This window comes from Callorhinchus milii, unplaced genomic scaffold, assembly GCF_018977255.1.
Source record: "Callorhinchus milii isolate IMCB2004 unplaced genomic scaffold, IMCB_Cmil_1.0 Scaffold10, whole genome shotgun sequence".
Classification (NCBI taxonomy): domain Eukaryota; kingdom Metazoa; phylum Chordata; class Chondrichthyes; order Chimaeriformes; family Callorhinchidae; genus Callorhinchus; species Callorhinchus milii.
This window is the reverse complement of record NW_024704751.1, coordinates 3333193-3352287: the sequence shown is the minus strand read 5'-3', so window position 1 is coordinate 3352287 and position 19095 is coordinate 3333193. Positions and strand designations below refer to the sequence as shown.

Genomic DNA, 19095 nt, shown 5'->3' with positions numbered 1-19095 from the left:
AAAGCGCTTAACGGAATAGACTGTAAAGTGAATTGACTGTATATTTGTGGGCGAAACGGGACTGCCAATTGCGCACAGCAATGTCCCACAAACAGTCGAAGATTGAAAATGACCAATTTATTATTGTTTTGTTTTGGAGGGATTATTATTAGGCTCTGTGTGGAGTAAGGAAACTTGCCCAAGGTTTCGCCCTCTGCCTGGAATTGAACTCAGGTCTCTCACTTGCAAAGCGAGTGCTCTAACCACTGAGCTACAGGACTCCACTGCAATGGAGTGTCAGTTTACAACCCAGAATAGCTAGAGCTGGTTAAATCATTACTGACTTTATTTGATACTTGGGGATTAGTGGTATTTAGGGATGTGAAAGACGGGCAGGGATTAAAGATCTGTTAAGATGAAATAAACCGGTGGATGGATACTAGTTTTGTTTTCCGATCTTGTGGAGTCCTGTAGTTCAGTGGTTAGAGCACTCACCTCGCAAGCGAAATGACCTGGTTCCATTCCGGGGCAGAGCGAAATGTTGGGCATGTTTCCTTACTTCACGCAGGCATTTACCTAGCAGTAAGCAGGAACCCGGTTGTTAGTCGATGGGCGGATCGCTTTTCCGGGGGTAATGATCCCTTTTAAAAATAATACAAAAAATAATTTTGTCACTCGTAGCCTTGACTGTTTGTGGGACAACACATACAGCAAATTCACTTTGTGATATACCACCACATCCCAACCTTTCCTTGTTTTAAATGCCTGTCTTAAAAGAATTGCCCCCAACCACCCATAAGGATCAAGCAAAATTCTGCGATTAAAACAAATCAATGTATGTTCCAATTATCTGTGCTGTTCCAGTTTATGATCACTCAACAATGGCTAAATAAAGCCTCCATTTCTTTGCATTGTTTGTCTGTCTGTATTGTTCAACGATCTCCATGTCAATATGTGATACTACATTACAGCGATAGTGAAAGTGACAACATAAATTGAATTCAAGATCCTCATCCTCACCTACAAGGCCATTCACGGCCTCGCTCCCTCCTACCTCTCCGACCTATATCCCCCTACCTACCTGCCCATACCCTCCGTTCCTCTGGCTCCACATCCCCTGCCCCAACCGCCCTACCATTGGTGGCCGGGCCTTCAGTCTCTCAGCCCCGAGGCTCTGGAACTCCATCCCCCAGTGCCTTCGCCGCCTCCTCCCTTTCCTCCTTCAAGGCCGGTCTCAAGACCTTTCTCTTTGACCGTGCCTTCAGCTCCCCTCTCGACTCTCTACCCCCTCCTCGTTCCCTCCCTTCCCTTCCCTCCCCTCACCCTGACCATTTCCCCCCTGCTCGGGTCCTGACCCAACTGTCCAGCGCTTTGGGACGTCCTCCCGACATGAAAGGCGCTCTATAAATGGAATCTTCTTCTTCTTGTAAATTCCTTGTTTGCTTTCCAAATTTTTTTTTGTAATTCCCCTTCACAATCCCGATTCATGATGTGGTTGCAAAAAACATGCCATGCATTCTGAATGGAAGTTTTCATTCACATCACTGAGAAATATGGAAGGTCGAACAAGTTCACACTTGAGCCTAAATGAAATGAGTGTTTTGCTGAAAATAGGAGGATAATTGACACTCCCAACTGGAGTGCAGTTCTGTACTTTAAGATTGACAGAACTCAAAGTTGAAAAGATACCATCCTCTTATCTTTTTGGTCATACACATGCTGAAACCATCAACAGCAACAACTTGCATTTATATAGCGCCCCTCACACTGGGTAACGTCTCAGAGCGCTTGAAAGTGGCGGAGTATAACGCCTAGCTGGCATGGAGGGCGGTGACCATAGGCATGGTCGAATAGGAAGGTCTTCAGGCTCGATCTGAAGATGAGGAAGGAAGGGGCAAGGCGGAGAGATAGAGGAAGAGTGTTCCAGAGTTTTGTGGCGTAATGGCTGAAAGCGCAGCCACCAATGGTGGAACGGAGGGCACAAGGAACATGCAGAAGGCTGGAGCCAGTCGAGCAGAGGCAGTGGGTTGTGGGTTAGGGGGTAAGCAGGTTGGGGAGGTTGGGAGGTACCATGGCATGAAGGGATTTTAAAACGAGTTTGAGGATCTTGAAACCGATCCACTGGGTGATAGGGAGCCAGTGAAGCCTGGCTGAAACTGGTGTGATGGGGGTATGGTGTTTAATAGAGGTGAGTATGCGGGCGGGGGAGTTTAATATGGGTGAGTATGCAGGCGGCGGAGTTTTGGATCAGCTGGATCCCCTGCATAGTGGAGCTGGGGACATTGGCAAAGAGGGCATTTGAGAAGTTGAGTCACTGAGCTAAACAATATTCAAACCAGACTGAGTGCTATGTATATCGCTTAACACATGGAAATCCTCAGGTCTGGAAGAGAATTTGCATTCACTTTGGAGTGACATTTCAAGCTTGCCTAATTCTGGCAAATGTTAACCCATAGGTGTGAAAATAAACTCGGCAAACTTGGCTTCCAAACAAGCCACTGCCTTCTTCTGCCACTTCATTTCCATGAATCATTAGTAGAACAGGCGAGCTCTGAGGCAATGTATCCTGACTTGTATTTTTATTTCAGTCACAAAACAAGACAATTTACAGCTGAGTCAATACAAATTTTATAGGAACTAGGCTTTGCCAGAAATGATTCAGAGATATGCATGTTGTCATCACAAAACAATGACAACTTGTATTTCTGTAACATCCTTCACATTGGATAACATCTTGGGAGTGCTTCCCAAGGGTGAAGTCAGACACCAAGTTGGGAGGGATGAAGGGAAAAGTTTAGGTTTACAGGAAGAAGGTGGAGGGGGGGGGGGGACATGATTGAGGGGTAAAGGGAGGGAAGAATTTTCAGAGGTCAAGGTCGTGTTTATCCACAAACACATAATAATAATATAATAGTAATAATAATCTTTGCATTTGATATAGCGCTTTTCATGTCTTCTCGACGTCTCAAAGCGCTTCACAGAATAGACTGTAAAGTGAATTGACCGTATATTTGTGGGTGAAGTGCAGCTGCCAATTGCGCACAGCAGTGTCCCACAAACAGTCGTGGATTGAAAATGACCGATTTATTACTGTTTTGTTTTGGAGGGATTATTATTAGGTGTGTGGAGTAAGGAAACTTGTCCAAGGTTTTGCCCTGCCTGGAGTTGAACCCAAATGTCTCGCTTACAAGACGAGTGCTCTAACCACTGAGTTACAGGACTCCAATCACTGTAATAAACACTATACTTCACAGAAAAATCCTGTAAAACACTTTGAGACACCTTCCTGAAGTGAAAGGCACTCTACCAAAGGCAAGGATTATTATTATTATAGTTACTGAAATCTTGGTAGCTGAGCAGAGAAGGCGGGTGGGGGGGGGGGGGGGGGGGGAGAGAGGATCATACAAAGTTCTAAACTCTATAGCTACAAAACTAAATTCACACAAAAGATGTAGGCACCCTGGGGTTTTCAGTGCATGTTATATATTTTTACTGATATTAAATTTCGCAATTGTAACATACCCAGCTGAATAAGAGGGCACATGTTCATATCTATAATTGGCGAGCAGTGACTCAAATGGAATAGGTTTACAGTTGCATCACAATGCATTCCTCCAGAAGGTTGGGAGACAAGAAGCCAGTTGAGCCCGGGGTAAATGGGCGTATGGAGTTTGGTGACAATGAACAGTATTTTGTATTGTTTTGTTTCAGCTGGAGATTATGGACAGTGAATCTAGGAAAAGGCATGTGGAGTATTTTTGAGAAGTCAGTTTGGGAGGTAGCAAATGTGTGAATAAGGGTTTCGGCAACATTTCATGTGAGAACAGAGCAAAGCTGAAGAAAAGCGGTCTTGGTCTGGGATTGGAAAGGAGGAAGGAAGGGAGGGGAGCTAAAGCCAAAGTTTATGCTAAAAACATAGATAACAATATATAACAACATTCAATGTTCCAACTGTAATTCAATAACATGATAAGGCACATAAAAGAGGTTCCACTGAGATGGTACAATTTCAACAAGACAATATGCATCCAGTATTGGCAATATTTGTATGCTCTTCCCAGTATGAAAACTAACAATAAAATCATTTGAGATTCAAAAGGCCATTATGTAGGAAAATCTGTAGTTAGCAACTCTTACAATGTCAAACAAACATGCAAGGGATCTGTCACCCACACGTCATTCAATATTGGCACAAACTTTAGTGCCAATGTTATGCAGTATTTTTGCACCAAGTCTGCCTAAACTGTATTCACAATTTTTGGTTCAATATTTGTCTTTGTACTCATGGAACCACTAAAAATATAGGACGCATTTGGAGCCTGTTGGATCCATTTCTTAGTGGATGTGTTGGTTGCTCCTCCGAAGCCCTTTGGCTAATTTGATCTCACCCTTCCAAAATACTTCCTGCCTTTTCAACATTGTTGATCTACTTCTGAAACAAATTGGTGTTCTGGCCTCGAGTACTCTTGCATGTTTGTTTGACATGCCACTTTGCATAATCTCCTGGCAATCCTATTGAAACTTCAAGCTATGTCTGATTCACCATTGTTTTGGAAATCCAGCATCAAGCTACTTTCGAAAATAAACGTGACCGTTTCCTGAAATATTTGCCTTTCACAATCTTGGCAAAGGTGAAACATTCCGGTTGTATAGCTAATGTTTTTCAGGGGTGGGATGGATTGATGACATTGTTAACCCTTTTTTCTTTATAATTTGACAACGATGACGGTGTCTGTCAGCCCAAATGACAAGATTACAAGATTAGTTTGAATGATCACCAATCCTTTCGCCATCCAACCATAACATTAAGCTGTTATTTTTGAATGAATGCAGCATCCTGGCTTCAACCACCCTTCCTGGTAACTTTTTCCGTCATTCATTTCCCGGACTGCCCTGAAATTCCGCTTTACAACTCTAAACTCCAGTATCCTCTTCTTCTGCTGTCTTGCTGCATCTTAACGTATTGTTCTGGGTTTACTTTTTCAATCCCATTTGAAATAGTTATACACTTCTATAAAGTCCCATGTGAGATATCTTCTCTCAAGACTGATAAGCACCAGCCTGTCCAATCACTGCTCATCGCCCTTCACATGGGATAGTGTCTCAAAAATAGGGGGACGTGTAATAATAATAATAATAATCCTTGCATTTTATATAGCGCTTTTCACGTCTTCTCGACGTTTCAAAGCGTTTAACAGAATAGACTATAAATTGACGTATATTTGTGGGCGAAACGCGGCAGCAGCATCCCACAAACAGTCGTGGATTGAAAATGACCAATTTTTATTATTGTTTTGTTTTGGAGGGATTATTATTAGGTGTGTGGAGTAAGGACTTGCCCAAGGTTTTGCCCTGCCTGGAATTGAACCCAGGTGTCTCACTTGCAAGGCAAGTGCTCTAACCACTGAGCTACATAACTACAGGAAGGAAGGACATTTCAACAACAACAACAACAAATCGTGCAAAATTTATATTGTGTCTTTCACGTCGGGAGGACATTTCACATTGTGAGCACAATCATCTCTTGAGTCATAACGGTTGTGGGTTCTTTAGGATTTGGGGCAATCGAGGCTAACAATCCAGTAAAAAATGCTGCATTGCCAGTGATGCCATCCTTTGGATAAGACATTAAAATGAAGGTTTGTTCAGGTTAAAGGTACCATAACACTATTCAAAAAGAGAGGGGAGTTTCTCTTGGTGTCCTGGCCAAATAATACCCCTGCTTAATATAATTTTTTTTAAACTGGTCACATACTTCAATCCTGCTTGTGAACATTGGGCGTCATGTTTGCCTACAAGTATAGAATTTCTTTCCTTGATGACTGCAAGATAAAGCCCTACGGTTGGGGACAATTGGAGCTTCAACACGATTACCAGGCAGTGTTCTTAACAGCAAGCTCTGTGGTTTTAACTGTTTTGGGGGGGTCAGAAGGGTATCTGACACTTGTGGAAACCCATCATCACCGTGCTTAAGAGTATCCAAACCAAACAGAGTTCCATCCATCCCACCTAAGTTCCAGAGATGTTTATTGGAATGGAATGTGCACTCTCTCCCTGGAGGGACTCATCCTGGTTACCTAATTTCGGAAAGTATTAGGTGCAGGTTGGCTTTTAACTGGTTAAACTACAGCAGTACCACAACATTAGTTCTGGAGTTCCCGAGCCTTAGCTCCTGTCGACCTGTGATTAATACTGTCTGGAACCAAGCAAAGCATGTTGCAACCCTCCAGAGAGAGAATTGAATTCCTTTCTAGACACAAGAAAATTTCACACACGTGATCTAGATGCTCAGGCAATGAGCTGACCACACACAAAAAAGCATTATAGAAAATCTATGACATGCTTTGAGATGTTTCAATTTGATAAGACAAATGCAAGAATTATTTCTAACCAGCATTGGTTTTGCGTATGATATTAGTGCATCGTTTGTGATCTGGAGATCGTTGTACGAGGTCCTGTACAACAACAACAACTTGCACTCATATAGCCCCCTCCACGCAGTGTAGCGTCTCAGAGCGCTTAACAGTGGCGGAGCCTGACTCTGAGTCAGGGGGATTGGGGAGGTGGCCGTAAGCACTTAGGGTTAGGCTATTCACATCACGATGATGTCCCAAGGCCTGCAGCAGTATAATGTTTGTACGCGACCATATCTCTCGCGTTGGACTGCCAAGATGTTAATCCATGCTTTTATTACTTTCAAACTGGATAACACCAACTATCTGTTGGACAGACTCCCTGTTTCTTCCCTTCACAAGTTGCAGACTAATCAGAACACTGCAGCTCGTGTCCTTTCCCACACCAGGCTCCGCGAGACTATTGCACCCATCCTCACCCTAACCTTTAAATGCTCCACCCTACCTCTGTGACCTCCTCAAAACCCCCAAACCCAGCCAGCCCTCCTTATTGAAAACCAAAACAGCGGAAGATTGATTCCTAAAAGTCAACATATAAAGTAACAATAAACCTTGTATTTGATATAGTATCTTGTCACGTTGTCCAGACATCTCAAAGTTATTCAACTGATTTACAGTAAAGTGGAGTGACCGTATTTTGCAGGCGAACCCAGCAGCCAATTTTGATACAGCAATGTCCCACAAACAGTTATGAAGTGAATGTCTAATTTTATCTGGGGAATTAGTGATCAGGATACCAGGAGAAACTCCCTTCTCTTTCTGAAAAATGCCATGGGATCTTTAACGTCCACCTGGACTTGGCTGCCACATCCACCTACAAAATGCGGTTTCAGATGGTTAGACTCCAGCAGTTACCCCAACGCACACTCTGGGGTCCCCAAGCGTTGGCTTTTGCCAACCTGCGCTTAATACTTTCCGGAATTAGGTAAACAGGATGCATCCCTCCAGGGAGAGAGCGCGCATTCAACAATCCATCTCTGGGATTTCCATGTGTAGGTGGGATGCATGGAATTCTCAGCTTGGTTTGGATTCTAACTGAGGTTCGACAAACTAGTCTTTCCCTTTCTGTTTCTGTTGGCCTGCCATCAGATGGAAACTAATACGGTAGAATTTCTTAAAATGGCAAATATAATTTACCTGTACTTACTGTAATACAAGGAAAATTGAACAGTATCCTGAATTTGCAGCAGTTCAAAATAATGCTGTTCCTTGTCTTCTTATATTACCCACGCTCTTATCATTCCTGCTTAGTATAAATTACTCAACCTGAGTAGTTTGCGATAGAAACAATGGGCTAATGATATGGAGAAGCAGCTATAAAGAACAATCTCACAGAAATAGTTTCACTTTCAACCTTCTTCATTCCAACCACTGTGTGAATTTGAGATTAATCTTTTGTCGAACTTTTTGAACAACAACTCTTCGTATAGGGTAACAGCCCAAAGTGCTTCACAAAGATGGGGTTAGGCGTCAAGCAAGGGAGAAGTGGGAGGAGAAGGGGAATGTGACCATAGTTTCAAGAAAATATTTCTTTTTAGGATTTAATGATAGATAGAGTGCGTGTGGGAGGGGGGTGCAGGGTGGGGGGGTGGGGGGGTGGGAGGAGATGGGAGTTCCAGAGGTTATGGGTTTATTAGCTGAAGCTAATTCAGCTAATTGTTCAGCTATAAATTGTGGTGTGAATGGAGTGCATCAGGTCCAAGTCAGCTAAGCGGAGGCGGCAAATGGAGAAGTCGGGGTAGGAGAAAATCACAGGAAGAACCAAACTCGAAAGCTACCAAAAAAAAATCATCCCCAAAAAATGTATAACCCCAAAATTTAGAACCTGGAGTTTTCAGGGCAGCTTAATTTTGAGGGGATGATTCTACTCTACTAATAATAATCATTACATTCAATATTGCGCCTTTAACTTTGGGAAGACATCTCAAAGTGTTTCTGAGGATTTGCTATGCGTGGTGTGGCGACTGTGCGTTTTGTGGAACGCTAAATTTTGATGCTAAATTAAACTTTTTTAAAAAGACTTTCCGGACGTTTGAGGAAGTGACGCTAGGTTTGACTGAATGGCAAGATGCCACTTAAATTACAATCAAATCGCAAAGAGTTTGTCCAGAAAATGGATCAATTTTGTTTGCAGAAAATAAATTCCCGCACTTTAAACAAGCGATTGATGGAGTTTTGTATTCATACAAAGGACAGAGATTTTAATTAAGAGATATCATTTCACAGATCAGATTTAATTTTGAATTGAATTTCCTAAATAAGTTTGATGAATGGTCTTACCTATAAAATATATATTTCTTCTAACGGGAATATTATTGAATACAATAGAATGCCTGTTATCCACCTGCCAATTATCCACATGAACGTTTATCCAAATTGAGCTCTGATATGCACGTTCTTTGCTCCCCATTTCCCCCAACCAGCAGATGAGACTATATAAAATAGATTCTCGACAAAAGTCATTGCCGCTGTATCAATTGACACTTTAAATAAAAAAGAGGAACGAGTTTCTGGTTAGGAATGGGATTGAGGGCACGACAAAAAGCACGGAAAGAGATAATAATAATCCCCGCGTTTGCTATAGCGCCTTATCACGTCTTCAAGACGTCTCAAAGCTCTTCACAGAATATACTGTAAAGTGCAGTGACTGTATATTTTGTGGCCCAAACAAATTATGAAACGCTTTCTAGAACATGATGACACAAACATTGAGGAAACCATCAGCCAAGGTTGTGCAATAAAAGAGTTTCATTTAATTTTTTTCCATACGTCAAAATATATGGGGTGGGATGGTAATCCATGACTCAAACACAACACTGTCTATAATTGGAATGACTGAATAATCTTGTTATCCCTGTTTGACGTTTTCATCATTCACTATTCTTATGATTCATTTAATTCGTAAACTCCTTAAATGACGCATAAGTGTGGAAAAAATCCCGAAGGACGCACGAGGTGTATCCTGTCTCCGAACAGCTGTTTCAGATCACTGGAAATCGAAAGTCTCTCAACTGAGAAGCTTTTTGGATACCATTTCATTGCAGGAGAACCATTGAATTGTTTGAAGTTTTTACATACGTATTGTAACTGGTATTATTGTTTTTATTCCCATTTCTTTGGGTCAAAAACAAATATTGAAAAGCACATGCGGTTCAATGGTTCAATGTTGTCCCTGTCCAGAGTAGAATTGGAACACATGACCAGAAAGGATCCAGATAATATTAATAATAATAATAATAATAATCATAATAACAATCATAATAGGGAATTTTGTCAACTTACTTCATTGTTCCTGGGAAAAACAACAAAATTACATTTGTATAGCGCCTTTCACATCGAGAGGACGTCCCAAAGCGCTGGACAGTCAGTGTTTCGGACCCAAGCTCAGGGTCAGGCTCAGAGAGGGTGGAGGGCAGGGGGAATAATAATAATAATAATCCTCGCATTTGAAATAGCGCTTTTCACATCTTCCAGACGTCTCAAAACGCTTCACAGAATATGCTGTAAAGTGAATGATCCAAAGCACGTTCGAAGAGGAGGGTCTTGAAATGGGTCTTGAAGAGGCAAGGGAAGGGGCAAGGCAAAGGGACTGCGGGATGGAGTTCCAAAGGGTGGGGACAGAAGGCCTGCCCACCAATAGTGGGGTGGGCGAGGCGGGTGACGTGAAGCAGGTGCCCGCTGAGCGGAGGGAACAGACAGATTGGTAGGGGGTTAGGAGGTCACAGAGGTAGTGGGGAGCAAGGCCATGGAAGGCTTTGAAGGTGAGGACCAGGATTTTGAACTATATCATCTGAGTGATGGGAAGCCGGTGGAGACGTGCGAGGATGCTACGTTGCTTGGATTCAGAAGAGGGAGCGAGGAGAGCGCGGGGAGGAGCTGAGGCCTAGCGGAGGGTAAAAAGTCTAGCCGAGGTAAGCAGTCGCTGATTCAGAGAGCGGAGCAGAGGATCTGCAGATAAACGACAAGTGACATCAAAGTGACGTCACACTCAACGGACAGAACCAGAAAAAAACTAAACAAAACTTAAATTAAAAACCATAATACAGAGTGAGAGAGAGAGGAGAGAATGGCATGGCAGGCGTTGTTCGATGACTGCAGTATGTGGGAGTTGATGGAGTGCAGCCTGAGCCCGGGGTGACTACATCTCCAGCAAATGTCTGCAACTGAGGAAGCTCCAGCTTAGAGTAGCTGAGCTGGAATCCGAGGTGCAGACATTGTGCAGCAATAGGGAAGGTGAGAGCTACCTGGATAGTTTCATCCAGGAGACTATCACTCCCCTGAGGCTCAGTAAATGTATAGATCTTGCTACTAGTCAGGGACAGGACAGTGTGACTGACAGTCACGCAGGTAAGGGGACCCCAGAGAGAGTGATGGAGAAGCCTCAGGCTTTAACCTTGTCCAACAGGTACGAGATACTTGCAACCTGTGTGGACAAGGAAGGTTGTAAGGAAGAACTTCCAAGGTAATAATCTCCAGATTACTACCTGAGCCACGCACAAATTGGTACAGGGACAAACAAATTAAAGAGTTAAACACATGGCTGAAAGATTGGTGCCAGAGGCAGGGCATTCGTTTTAGGGAGAGTCCTGTAGCTCAGTGGTTAGAGCACTCGCTTTGCAAGCGAGAGACCTGAGTTCAATTCCAGGCAGAGGGCGAAACCTTGGGCAAGTTTCCTTACTCCACACAGAGCCTAATAATAAACCCTCCAAAAACAAAAACAATAATAAATTGGTCATTTTCAATCTACGACTGTTTGTGGGACATTGCTGTGCGCAATTGGCTGCCGCGTTCGCCCACAAGTATACAGTCAATTCACTTTACAGTGTGATCTGTGAAGCGCTTTGGGACGTCCTCCCGACGTGAAAAGCGCTATATCAAATGCAAGGATTATTATTATTATTATTATTATTATGGGCCACTGGCATCAGTATTAGGGGAAAAGGGAGCTGTTCAATTGAGATGGACTCCACCTTAACCGAGCTGGCAAAACAATTAAATAGGGAGACAGGCAGAGCTTTAAACTATTAAGGGGGGTGGAGGGAAGGTTATAGCTACAGTTAAACGTAAACCGACAATGCAAGGAACAGTCATGGCTGTGGAGCAGAGTAGCGACTTGCGAGATAAAGAACAGAGTGTGTCAAGTAGGGACAAAAAACTCAATAAAGTGAATAGTGCATTAACAAATAGGGAAAATAGTAAGAAGTCAAAATTAAATCCGCTATATCTGAATGCAAGAAGCATTCGTAACAAGATAGACAAATTAAATGCACAAATAGAGATAAATGGGTACGATCTAGTGGCTATTACTGAGATGTTGTTACAGGGAGACCAAGGGTGGGAGTTAAACATTCCGGGGTATTCGACGTATAGGAACGATAGGCAATGTGGAAAACGAGGTGGTGCGGGGGTAGCCCTGTTAATAAAGGATGAGATAAAAACAGTACAGAGGAAGGATTTTAAATCAGAAAATTAGGATGTAGAGTCAGTATGGGTGGAGGTAAGAAACAACAAGGGGCAGAAAACACTAGTGGGAGTAGTTTATAGACCCCCAAACAGCAGTTACAATAGTGGGCAGGATATTAATCAGGTAATGGAAGAGCATGGAACAAGGGTAATACAATAATAGTGGGTGATTTCAATCTTCATATAGACTGGGAAAACCGAATTGGCAAAAGTAAATTAGAGGATGAGTTTATATGCATTAGAGATAGGTTTCTAGAAGAATATGCCGAGGAACCAACCAGGGAACAGGCGATCCTAGATCCTGTTCTGTGCAACGAAATAGGGTTAATCAGCAATCTGGGAGTTAAGGCTACTCTAGGGCAGAGTGACCATAACATGATGGAATTTAACATTAAGTTAGAGAGTGCTAGTTGAACCGAAACAAGAGTCTTAAATTTAAATTAAGTCAACTTTGCAGGTATGAGAGAAGATTTGACTAAAATAGACTGGGAAATTAGATTTAAAAGTATAATGGTAGATCAGCAAGGGCAAACGTTTAAAGATATAATACAAAATTCCCAGTGATCGTATATTCCCTTGAAAAATAAAAATACCACAGAAAAAGTGGTTCAACTTTGGCTAACTAGAGAAGTTAGGGAAAGTATAAAATTAAAAGAAGAGGCCTATAATACTGCCAAAAAGAGCAGTAAACCTGAGGATTGGGAGGGCTTTAGAGAACAACCAAGGAAAACCAAGAAGCTGATTCCCATGATCTCTTGCCAGTGATGACTACTAAAATAGAAGAGTTTCCTTCAACTTATTGTCAAACTCACAGAAGGTGCAACCTAATATTTGATTAACTGAGTTACTAAATTGTCACTTCAAATGCTGCCTGGGACTTGGCTACCTGTTGCATGCCGATGTCCACAAATAGTCATGAAGTGAATATTTCTGCATGACTGCTTGCCAAGACACCAGGTGAAACTCTAAAACCCTTAGCAAATGATTAATTACGCCTAGAATCATTCTGGGTGTAATGGATTAATGTACCTTTGTCATTGTGCACATAAGTAGTTTGTTTTGGTGTACATTAAATGGCACTAATCTGCAGTGATGTTAATATTCAGCCATTCCTTCGTCAATTGAGTTAATATATCCAGATCTTTTTGAATGCTCTTAATCCTCTGCTTGTTATTCATCTTCACATAAGATCAGGAGAGGTCTTGGTGATTCACACAGACGTGTTAGTAACCCTGAGAGCCACCACAATTACATAGCAGCTTTCACTTTGAGAGGACATCATCATAGTGCTTTGTACAACTGACTGGGGCCCAGTTTGTGTGTGGGATGGGGGCGGTGACGGGAGAGAAAGGGAACTTGGCCAAAAGCATAGTTGGTGAGATGAATTATATAAGGTGGGTTTTGAACATACTGAGAGAGATAGGGGGCAAGGCAGAGGAACTCCGGGATGATTAACTGTTGACAAAACATGAATCATAATGAGCCTTGCATTTGAGATAGCGTCTTATTGAAACATCTCAAAGCACTTCACAGGATTTTTACTGTAAAGTGTTGTGACTGTGTATCTGTGGGCAAGGTTGGCAGCCAACCTATAACACAGCAAAGTCCACAAACAGTCATGAAGTGAATTGACTGATCTGCAGATAGCAGAGGCAGAATGGCTGAAGGCTTGTCCAATGACTGAAGGTAGGGCACAGTGGGAGTAATAGGTTGTGGTAAGTCATCCATCCATTTTCAGTGGTCACTGGAAGACCCTATGAAAGAAGAAGCCTGACAAGATGTTAAACAGTGAATTACCATTCTTGACCATTCAGGAGAAATCCCAAACAAGTTAGCAAAACATTAAATGATTAAAAAAAAGCAGAGGCGAGGTTAGCACAGACATCGGCAGAAATCCCGTCTTTTTTCGAGGATTGCCGTGGCATATTTACCTGAACAGGTAGCCTAACAAAAAACATTTTATTGTAAAATAAAAAATTTTTTTTTATTGCATTTCACCCACAAAATATATACAGTCAATTCACTTGACAGTATATTCTGTGAAGCTCCTTGAGACGTCTAGAAACCATGATAGGGCACCAAATCAAATGCAAGGATTATTATTATTATTATTTTTATCTCCTCTGTCCATTACCAACTCCGGAATCCTGCTAAGGTTTATTTGCATACAATTACAGATTACTTCACCCTGAAGAAGCACATTCTTTAATGAAAGAGGAAGCTTCACTGTCTGAGGCTGTCGATATTAAAAGCAAGCATTGCCAGTCATTGTGGGCTGTCATGCAGTCTTACACATAAGGAATCTGAACACTTCTTGAATGCCACAGCCATCTCAGTGAGGTCATTGTATGTTCATTCGCATTCCGATTTCGAACAGCAATGAAAGTTCAGCTTGTTCCACGCAAACACTAAGAATTGTGACATCTTTAATGCAGCCCATCAGCCCCACGTTTCAGCTTAAAATTAACCCTCTGGAAGGTCAGGGAGATGGTGTAGCAGCAGAGCAGGAGGCAGAGACATTGCTGGGCTTCAAAGAGCTGAAGTGCAGCCATCTACAGGACCCATTGTACACCCAGGTACCCCAGGCAATAAGAAAAACGTAGCTGTGACTGTAGGCAGGGACAACCAAGAGGCGGAATAAGGAGGGTCAGCCCTGGGGCTACGCCACAGGTGCAGGTAGGGCGCGAGGACAAACCATTTGAAGAGACAAAGTGAAGGCAGTTTGTTAGATAGGACTCGAATCAGGCTGGTGAGTACCACTGAAGTGGATGATGGAGGAGAGGTGGCGGATGAGGCTGGCGGGGTCAAGGAGGCAGAGGGAGCACTGGTCACTCGAGGAGAGAGTGAAGAGAGAGGTGTGAGCAAAGCTAGTTAGCGACAACTCATTCCAAAGCTTTGGCAAGGAAGGGCAGGTTGGAAATGGGACAATAATTTGTGAGGTTGGAGGGGTCGATGGTGTTTTTTTGGGGGAGGGTTGTGATGACAGTGGTTTTAAGGGGAAGAGGAACAGAACCTATTGTGTCGGGCAACAGCAGGGAGAGGAAGTGGGGGAAGCTGGCTGACCAGCAGGTGGGTGGGGAGGGGGTCGAGGCAGCAGGTGGAGGGCTTCATCTGGGAGAGGTGGTTGAGAAGAGAGTAATCAGGTGAAAGGAGGGTAGGGAGGGAGGAGTGGTAGCGGCTGGAAGGTAAAAGGTGGGCTTGTAAGAGGGGATGAGGGACTGGTCTGAGATGGCTTTGTCTGTGGTGGGCAGGTCAGAGCTGTCAAGGCCGTGAGTGGTAATGAGTTCGAGGGTGGTGGCCATGTTTGTGGGTCAGGAAATTTACAGAGAGGGTGAGGTTCAGAACAGAAGAGGAGGCCAGTGACGACAGAGGAGAATTTGTTTTCAATTGGGGAGTGTTCAGTCTTACCAAAACAAGCACACATTGCCATCAAGTAGGTTGATAACTGTAGAATACACCAGGAAATACACACAGACTTCAGGGAAGGAAGGACAGAAATAAAAGAGGCAAATAATCCTTTCTTTCTTCTGGTAACAGGTGCTTTTCATTACTTGCATTTAGCAAATGACTGCAAGAAAAGCCCCCAAGGTCAAAATAATTGCAGCTTTCAAGAGAGAGAACATTGAAATTAGTTTCACGTAAAGTTTCACAATGTCAGCAGGAGATGATCAGAAGATAAAAGGATCGGATTCTTTTCTCAGTAATGCTGCTGTAATCTTGAGAGTGAATTTGAACTCCTTTTGCCAATTGAAGCAAACTGCAAGTGGCACTTCAATCGATTTCTTATGTGAGGGAAAACCCAAATTTCGTAGTGCTGTCAAACAGCACACTATTTCGCCTTTCGAATAGTCATATGGTTCCAGAGCAAGACATTTAGCAGTCATATATTTAAGAATATATCAATAATAATAATAATCATTGCAAGTTATATAGCACATCGTCTCAAGTGTTTCATAGGATCTTACTGTAATTGTAGCGACTGTGTCTATAATAATAATAAATTATCCTTACATCTGATGTAGTGTCTTATCAAGTCGTTGAAACGTCTCAAAGTGCTTCACAGGATTTACTGTAATGTGCGGGTCTGTGTTTTTGTTGGCGAACGCAGAAGACAAGGTGAGCACAGCAATGCTCCACAAACAGCTATGCAGTGAATGACCACTTAATGGGGGAATTGTTGGCCAGGAGACCATGAGAAATTCCCTTCTCTAATGAGTAGTGCCAAGGAATCCTTAACACCTGAACAAAGGACCTTACGAAAGGTATATAAAAAAACAACAAATAACAACAAATTACATTTGTATAGCGCCTTTCATGTCAGGAGGACGTGCCAAGGTGCTGTCCGAATCTGACTCTAATGCCAAGTAAAACCTTTAAGCATTTGGATGCATTTTTTTGCATCTTTCCCAAAGACGGCACAAGCCAATGCAGGAATTGGATATTGGTTTTGGATTTTTTCCCCCAAAAAAATTTTAATCAAAAAATGTAAAGCAAAAAATCTTGACTTTGACGACTCAACCCAAAACAAGCATTTCTGAAGAGCTTGTTTAGATTTCATTCACGTCTGACGTGACATCAGTTTGCAGCCTATCCGATGTTACGTCTGACCTTAAAACCTACCACTTTGACCACGTTTACAGTCACCCTCCCTTGCTCGGCCTGTGACTCTGCCTCTGTAAAGTGCTCCAAGACTTTACGCGTACATAAATGCAAGTTGTTGATCTAGTTAGCGAAGTTTCCATAAAGGAAGTGCATTACTGAAGATTGTCACTGACCCCTTTCCATCAACCTGTGAACAATTATCGGTAAACACTGAATGGCATTTAGATTTACGGAAGGTAGAACCTCCCGCAGTGACCCACCTGCAATACTTTGTGTGAGAAATTTGGCCTCAGGAGGAAGATTTAATCCCATTTTACGTATAAGTGAGATCTGAGAAGTACTGACACAAACAAAGAGGAAGTTCATCACCTGCTATCTCGACCTCCTCTCCACCCAACTGCTGGTCACTCAATTTCCCCCTTCTCTTCCCCCTTGTTTGCTGACACAGTCAACCAGTCTCTCTCTTCAGGTTCTGTTCCACTCCCCCTGAAAACCGCTGTCATCACTCAAGAAATCCCCCCTCGATCCCTCTAATCTCTCACACTAGCATGCTATCTCCACCAGTTGTGGCCCAGGCTCCATTGGCTCCCCATTACCGAATGGATCGACTTCAAGATCCTCACACTCATGTTCAAATCCATTAATTCCCTGGCACCTCCCTACCTCTCCGACCGCCTCATTCCCCAATCCACCACCGGCGCCTCAGCTCAACTGGCACCGGTCTCGTGCTCGCCCCTCGAACCCTCCGCCCCACCATTGGAGGTTGTGCTTTTAGCCAATACGCCCCAAAAATCTGGAACACTCTCCCTCAATCCCTCTGCCTTGCCCCCTCTCTCCCCTCTTTCAAGTCCTGCCTGAAAACTTTCCTGTTCAACCGTGCTTACGGCCACCTTCTGCCTCCCCCCAGCTCAAAGTCAGGCTCCGCCACTGTTAAGCGCTCTGAGACGCTACCCTGCATGGAGGGCGCTATATAAGTGGAAGTTGTTGTTGCTACTGCCCAAATTACTGTCGGATCGATTACTCATACTATGTTCAGCCCAACACATAAACAATAATATGTTAAAGGTTTAATAGGTCACGATTGAATATCTTGAGGTTGCATTAGTATAAAATACAGGTATTATGCAACAGGAGGATTTTCAGATACATGTAAACATATCTTGTTGATATTCTAGGACTCATTTTTTATTGACTGACTTAGCAATATTACATTACAATGCACTTGGAATTTTGCCAACACACAACTTGTATTCTCATTTTGGGGCTAAACATGGCCTAGTCTACAAATGTCTGAAAACGGAAGCATAGGAGATGCTGTCAGAACTTCAATAACACATAGGAACAGGAGTAGGCCATTCAGCCCCTTGAGTCTGTTCTGCCATTCTATAAGATCATGGCTGATCTGTACCTCAACTCCAATTACAGCAACACCAGCTTGTCCTCACACTCAGAGCGCATTGAAATGACCTGCTCTTTCCCCATACCCCTGGATACCCTTACAAAACAAATGTCTATCCACCTCATCGCATTGTCATCGTACTTTCCTCTGAATCATTCGTGGCTGTAAGATATTTCTCTGATCATCACAGAGACCACACGCGCTGTGGTAAATAAATAGCTATAAAAGGACTTCCTCAATAAGTAGCTCAGTGGACAGAGCACTTGCCTCATAAGCAAGAAACCCTGGGTTCAATTCCCAGCAGAGTAAAACCTTGGGCAAGTTTCCTTAGTTCACACGCCTGATAATAATCCCTCAAGAAAATAAATAGTAAATTGGTCACTTCAATCCATGGCTGTTTGTGGGACACTGCTGTGTGCAATTGGCTGCTGAGTTCAAATGTACAATCATATTCTGTGAAGTGCTTTGAGACGCCTAGAAGACGTGAAAAGTGCTATATCAAATGCAAGGATTATGTATTATAACAAAAATGAAGCTGAAACTTGATCTTCTTAAGGAACTGATCAGACAATGCCAGATTTGACTTGTACATATTTGGCAAAAATTCAATCTCCCCGTAAGATAACCTTCTACTTTCAAAGTTCACATAATAGCTTGGTTGAACAAAACTGGGAGGAAATGAATCTGGGAGCTTAAGTGGCAAATGTAGGCTAAGCTTCATTCAACAAATCCCTAATTTGCTCAAAGAGAATAAATACTGTGTGAGGCAAGCGTTCCAAATATGTCTGCAAACAGCTTGAAATTCTGTGCTTTACAGAGGAAAGGTGAATTTTAGATTGGGCACATAATTTAGGGAGGGCATTGAGATGGGGGTGCATCGATATATATGTCAAATTACTATGTGCAGTTTGCATGTATTTTGTGGAGTTATGGCTCCACTGTCAAGAACATCGAAATGTCCTGATATTGGCATTGTTTCCAGGAAGAGTTGCTCACTGTAGGAAGTTGCAGAATATCAGCAAAGTGCAGCAATGATAGTAAGAATATTAACCCTTGCATTTGGTGTAGCGCTTTTCACGTCAGGGCAATGTCCCAAATCACTTCGCAGATGCACTGCAAAGTGTAGCGCCTGTGTATTTTGGAGGCGAACGCGGCAGCCAATTTGCGCCTAGTGACGTCCCCGAAATAGACCTGAAATCAATGACCAATTTTATCGGGGGGATCGATGGCCAGAACACT

The 19095-nt window shown here is 42.9% G+C and overlaps 1 non-coding gene across 1 annotated transcript; it reads left to right on the top strand.

Annotated features, from left to right (window-relative positions):
- The first annotated feature begins 18095 nt into the window (after positions 1-18095).
- On the top strand, positions 18096-18165 carry trnam-cau. The gene has a single exon. It is a non-coding gene; the product is annotated as a tRNA-Met (tRNA).
- The last annotated feature ends 930 nt before the right edge of the window (positions 18166-19095 follow it).